The sequence below is a fragment of the Engraulis encrasicolus genome, unplaced genomic scaffold (genome assembly GCF_034702125.1).
Source record: "Engraulis encrasicolus isolate BLACKSEA-1 unplaced genomic scaffold, IST_EnEncr_1.0 scaffold_1668_np1212, whole genome shotgun sequence".
NCBI classification, from domain to species: domain Eukaryota; kingdom Metazoa; phylum Chordata; class Actinopteri; order Clupeiformes; family Engraulidae; genus Engraulis; species Engraulis encrasicolus.
The window spans coordinates 1-6,249 of NW_026945195.1; the positions used below are offsets into that span (position 1 = coordinate 1).

The following is a 6,249-nucleotide window of genomic DNA, read 5'->3' on the forward strand; positions in this document are numbered from 1 at the left end:
TTCCCCTTTGGGAACCCCCCGCATTCCCGCTCCCCAAGCATGTAAAACCCAAAATTGTTTGCACCATTTTTCCGAACGGGGGGACCTTTCGGTGTTAGGCAAACCCGTGATAACCATACTTATGGAAACAGTCGCGACTCCCCCACAGCCTTTGGGCAGTGGGCCACTAAATTTCCTTATCACCCCTTGTGGTGCAATCGAGGCTCATCAACAATTAACAACTCCTGTTTCCACCCAGTTTCGAACTGGGGCCTTTTCGCGTGTGAGGCGAACGTGATAACCCTACACTATGGAAACTGAGAGGATGCCTAGGGCTCATGGAGACCGCAATTTTTTGGGACGTAAAAACTACACTGGGGAAACTGCAGGGTAGTGTGAGGCAGTCCTCTAACATTGACAACCCGGAAAACCCATGCCGTGCCCCGGATTAAAAACCCCGGGGTTGCGCGGACAACGCAGAGTAAACCACTAACGATCCGGCCAACCAAGCCCCTGGTTTGGGAATGAACCCGGGCCGCGGGGGTGAGAGCGCGAATCCAAACCCACTAGACCACCGGGGAGCTGCGGGGACCCCTTATCGGCAGCGTGGGTATGCTGCGAGACAGGAGGGTGGAATTTGAACCAGGCCCCACTGCCAAACCCCCCTAGTAAACCCGCATGGGCCATGGTGCCCAGGCTAAAAATCATGTGCCCGACCCCAGCCAGGAGTGAACCTAGAATCTTCTGACCCGTATCAGACGGCGTTATCCATTGCGCCAAGGGCCCTCGAGCACACTGACATCTAGTATGCCAGGGAAAGGGCCATTCAAATGGTGGGTTCGAGCCCCCAGAGAATCACTTGTTTTACAGCCAGGCCAATGCCAAACCTTTCCCAAGGAGAGGCAATATGCCGTTGGAAATTTCCTTCAGGTAAAACACCCCCCAATGGGGGACGCTCCCTTTTCCAAAACAACCTTGCCTTTTTTGCCCAAAACCCCGGGATCGAACCGGGGCCCTTAGATTTCAGTCTAACGCTCTCCCAACTGGCTATTTCGGCTGGTAACAGCATTTTCGCGAGCTAAATCATACAAGACGTACAGACAGGACAGGCTTTTGGGGGACCGATCCATGTGTACCTTTTTGGTACACCGCCTACCAAAGTATGGGTTTTGTGGCGCAATGGATACGCATTGGACTTCAGTAAAAGGGAAAGAGGCCATTAAAGGTTTGGGTTGGTCCCCCCAGAATCGCGTTTTTTACCCCACTTGACAACCCCCAAGGGGGAGGCAAGGTGCGTCCCGGCAATTTCACCGGGTAACCGGGCGCTACGTAGATGCCCCCCTTTAAATGGGGGGCTTACCCCAACCCTGTCTAAAACGGGATCGCCCCCGGGCCTTAGGTCTTCCGGCAAGTTTTCCTTTCCCCTTTTCCCTTGTCAAGGTGGCAGATTTTTTTCACGTCGCCCTTCAAAGGACACTTCTTTCGGGCGACCTGTTTCACAGGCTCCGCCCGGGTGGGAGATCCGGTACTGTTTGGGTCGTGATTCCGATAAGTCTTTTTCTTTTTAGCCGCTCTTTTTTTGGGCTTTTTCCCATAGTGTAGGGTTATCACGTTCGCTTTACACAACGGGTAAAAACAAGGCTAATTTCTATCTCTACAAGCTGCTTCCACAGCCCTTTTGTGCTAAGTGGGCTGCAGTATTGGGCCACTCTGTAGTTAAAATCGTCGGAAAGAGGCCATCCCAAATCGGGACCTCAACGAGCAAAATTTCCGTAGCCTAGGGGTTTCCCCCGTTAGCGCACACGTCAAAGGCCCCTGGTTGATACTTTTGGAAGCAGCGGCATTCACTACCCTCGATGAATGGTGTGAAGTGCTCGTGGTTGTGTCAGGACTGGGAGGAGCCGTGCTTCTTCGTCAAGAAAAGGGGTCCCCATATGGTCACGTTAGGATTTTTGGTTTCACCAGGGGGCCCCGGGGTTTGCCCCCCCGGTAGGGGAATGGTTTTGGGCCACCTGGACCTTTGCCCCAAATCAACTGAGCCTCCGTCAAGCTTCCGATCGACTTGCGGTTCTCCGTCCCCCCTTTCTCGAACAAAACCCCCAGCGGAAAGGTTTTCAATGCTTTTCTGTAAGGGGCAGACTTTTTCAAAACATTTTTCAAAGCCAAATTTTTGGGGGGACCGTTCTCCTGCTCCGTCCGGTGGGTTCTTTAAAAAGGCTCCCCCCGGGGGAGGGATCGAACTCCGGCCTTCGATTATGGACTGACGCGCTCCCTATGCGCTAACGAGGCTCTCCCCTGCTTTTGGGGAGAGAGAACAAAAAAAAGGGGGGCGAGAGCCAAGGCAGTGACGTTTGGGGTTTTTTTTCGCCCTCGGGGTATGTCGGAAAAAAATTTGGGGCCCCCAAAACCGGGGATTGTGGTTGGCCGTGATGTTGGGGTTAGTACTCTGCTTTTGGGCCCGCGAACCCGGTTTTCGAACCCGGTCAGGGCAGGTTTTTTTCCGGGGATGTCAATGTTAGAGGAGCAGTGCTCACATACCCTGCAGTTTCCGCAGTGTTTGTGGTTTACGTCTTCAAAAAAACTGACGGCTCCTGAGCCCCTAGGGCAGTCCCCCTCGGTTTCCATGTTTAGGGTTAACACGTTCGCCCCCCCACGCGAAAAGGGCCCCGTTCGAAACCGGGTGGAAACAGTGAGTTGTAAATTTTTGATGACTGCTCGACGTTTGCGCCCAAAGGGCGTCGATAAGGAAAAAGCAGTGGCCCCGGCCCCAAGGGCTGGAGGGTCCGCTGTTTCCAAGTGTAGTGGTTATCACGTCCCCAACACCGAAAGCCCCAGTTCGAAATGGGTGGAACAAAAGGATTTACAAATGCTCTGATGGCAGCGGAAATTGCATGCGGGGGGGGTTCCAAGGTGGTGGTTGAACTTCTGGAGGACACCTGTCGCTATTTGCACTCATACGTTTGAAAGAAGATTTTTCGTTGCCAAGCATGCCCAAAGGGAGTGTTGTGTAACTGATCAAGTTCATGTAATTAACCTACCTGTTAGCAGGCTGTTGCCAATTAGGTCGTTCGGTATGTGACCCACATCCCTTTGTTCTTTTTTAGGTTGGGTGATGCCCTAAGTAGTTTGAGGGTTTCTTTTTTAGCAAGCACTGCCGCTGAAGCTGTCAGCAGAAGCGTCGGCCTGTGTTTGACCTTCCTCGTGGCAAGACTGTCCGAGGAGTGATAGTCCAGCAGAGTCTACCTGTGCACAGGACAGGCTATGGGGATTTCGATTTCATTGCGAGTACCTGTTTTGGTCCAGCACTACTACTACTTTGGGACTGGACTGCAAGAGGCCACGTAGTTGGGAGGATTTGAACCTGCGCGGGGAGGACCCCAATGGATTTTAGTTCCATAGCCTTAACCACTGGCACGGATACTACTGGTGCTTCTCCGTGCATGTTATGCTGTCTGTTGCTTTTTCCCAAATGCCCAAATGGCTCCTGTGAGTGATTTTTGGTCAGAAATGCGCTACTGAGCAATAATCACAATGGAAAGGTTGCCTTTATGTCGCAGGACAACAACACCGATAGGCACCGCCAACTGCACTGCTTAAGGGCTCGTCCGGGATTTGAACCCTGGACCTCTCGCACCCAAAGCGAGAAATCATACCCTAGACAACGAGCCCGAAAAAACAGCTGGGGAAAGCTGCTTTGCTTTTTTTCGGGAGGAAGCATCAAGCCGTGAGCGATGCCTCGCAGTTCATCACATGGAAATCATCAAAAGTCCCTTTCAGCATGTCGGCGCCTTTGTGCCCAAGGGGGAGAGTTGGGTTATCACTGGGCAAGGAAAGGAGGGCTGTCCGGAGTTGAACCCGGGACTCTAGCACCCGAAGCTGAGAATATACCTAGACCACGAGCCAGACAGTGGATTGGGTTCAATTGTCAGTTTTTCCTTCAAAACACAGTTCAGTTGCCCACAGCTTACGAGAGAGCACGGTTTGGCCGGCGACAAACATGTCTGCGCCACGGAGCCCGGTCCAAGCTCTGACTTTTGATCCTAGATAATGTGGGGGCTCGTCCCGGGATTTGAACGGGGACCTCTCGCACCCTAAGCGAGTTATCATACCCTTAAAGACCAACGAGCCATGACAACCTTTCTGGCATACCTAGTTTTGGAGTAGCCACTGAGCAATTAATCACATGAAAGTTAACCTTTCCTGGTCGCCCAGAACACAGTTTTTGGTTCAGAAATGGGATTGAACGTACCCCCTCATGTTCGCCTTAAGGTCTTTGTCCAGAAGTGGGATTCGAACCCACGCCTCAGGGGAGACTGCGACCTGAACGCAGGCTTAGAGTCGGCCATCTGACTTACTTGAGGCGCCTTTGTTTGGCCATGCCGAGAGGGACAAGAGTAGAGCGTCATGATTTTGTTAAACAATTTCAGGAGTTGCCTGAAAACACCTGGCACACCTTCGATAGCTCAGTTGGTAGATCGGGGACTGTGAGCAAGTGAGTCCGGTATCCTTAGGTCGCTGGTTCAATTCTGGCTCGGACGGAGGTATCCGCCCATTTTTTTTTTTTTTTTTTTTAAAATTGCTCAACGGCTGAGTGCTTTGGACGATAAAGCGTCGTTTCCCCTGACCGGGAATCGAACCCTGCTGCGGCAGTGAGAGCGCGTACTCCTAACACTAGACCACCAGGGAGCTGCGGGAGAGGGCCCCTGAAATGGAGCGACGGTATTGCTGCGAGACATGGAGGGGTGGGATTTGAACCAGCCTCCCACTGACCAGAAGCCCACCTAGTCAACCGCTAGGTGGGCCATGGCTGCCCAGCGAGCAAGCACACACCCAGCGAGCAAGGTTCCATGGTGTAATGGTTAGCACTCTGGACTCTGAATCCAGCGATCCGAGTTCAAATCTCGGTGGAACCTTTCCTGTTGTCCTTCGGTCAAACAATACTGTCCACTATAGTAACGAGGAATGCGGGTAGTGTTGCTGCTGTCAATGATACAAGCTTGAGGAAAGCAGCCTCGATAGCCAATGTGCCTGGCGCTTGAGCACAATATGCACGCATTTGCCGCCCGATTCAGCGCAACGAGCACGGCTTGGGCAGGCTCTGGCTTCCGCGGCAGTGTGAAGTGGTTCCATGGTGTAATGGTTAGCACTCTGGACTCTGAATCCAGCGATCCGAGTTCAAATCTCGGTGGAACCTTTCCTGTTGTCCTTCGATCCCACAGCGAAGCGAGGAGTGGTTAAATTGCCAAGATGTGTGCATCGGCGTTACAAGCCAAAAGGCCTCTCAATTCCTCCCGTAGGGATTCGAACCCCGGTCTTCGGTGACAGGCGGAGATACTGTCCATTATACTAACGAGGATGGCCATTGTCCCACGTGTTCAGTCAGCGCCTCTCGTGACAAAGGGCCCTTATAGAGGACTTCCGCTAGCTCAAGCGCTAAGCCCCTTTGGATGCTGCGCGGCCCGCAGCTTCAACACCAGCGAAGAAGGTTCATGGTTGTAATGGTTGCGCTCTGGACTCTGAATCCATCGATCCGAGTTTAAATTCGGTGGAACCTTTCCTGTAGGTCTTCGCTCAAACACACGAGACGGGAGTGGACAAATTGCCAAGACTGTGCGCATCAGTGTTACAAGCCAAAAGGCCTCTCAATGCCTCCCCGTGGGGAATCGAACCCCGGTCTTCGCCGTGACAGGCGGAGATACTGTCCACTATACTATCGAGGATTGGGCTGTGACGTCCTCCGCTTTTGGCGCGTTGGCACCGCGAGGATAATGTCGACGTGAAAAAGTGAGGTGATTTTGAGTTACCTCTGATGTCTTGAATGTTTCTCGCTGTAGTGGCGCTGTGGCTTAGTTGGTTTAAGCGCCTGTCTAGTAAACAGGAGATCCTGTGTTCGAATTCCAGCAGTGCCTTATGTTCGACAACTGTCTACAGGCATATAGTCCACGGGCCAAGTGAGATGTTGGTACCATTCAGAGGGGCAAAGGTTGTTTATATATTTTGAAAAGATACATGTCTGAAGTTAACATTTTTGTATGACAACCCTTCTGGAAGTGCAGCCAAGTTAGGGTTATCAGCCGTCAACGTAACACACCCATCAAAAATTAAAGTTTTTTAGAAATGGGTGCCTGTCTTTTCTACTGACCCGTGTTTAAAGACATATAGGATGCTTAATTTAGATAAGTGTGGTGTAGTTGCGAAGGGGGGACTCTGAGCTTTCATCCGACCTTCGAGAAAAAATTTGGTTAAAAATAGCCCCCCCTGCGTCTTCAA

General features: G+C 52.0%; 4 non-coding genes across 4 annotated transcripts; 3 read left to right on the forward strand and 1 right to left on the reverse strand.

Annotated features, from left to right (window-relative positions):
* Positions 1 to 225: 225 nt before the first annotated feature.
* On the reverse strand, positions 226 to 297 carry trnav-cac (transfer RNA valine (anticodon CAC)). Its single transcript has one exon. It is a non-coding gene; the product is annotated as a tRNA-Val (tRNA).
* A 4,523-nt stretch (positions 298 to 4,820) lies between these two features.
* trnaq-cug (transfer RNA glutamine (anticodon CUG)) lies at positions 4,821 to 4,892 on the forward strand. The gene has a single exon. It is a non-coding gene; the product is annotated as a tRNA-Gln (tRNA).
* A 209-nt stretch (positions 4,893 to 5,101) lies between these two features.
* trnaq-cug (transfer RNA glutamine (anticodon CUG)) lies at positions 5,102 to 5,173 on the forward strand. The gene has a single exon. It is a non-coding gene; the product is annotated as a tRNA-Gln (tRNA).
* Positions 5,174 to 5,814: 641 nt separating this feature from the next.
* Positions 5,815 to 5,888, forward strand: trnat-agu (transfer RNA threonine (anticodon AGU)). Its single transcript has one exon. It is a non-coding gene; the product is annotated as a tRNA-Thr (tRNA).
* The last annotated feature ends 361 nt before the right edge of the window (positions 5,889 to 6,249 follow it).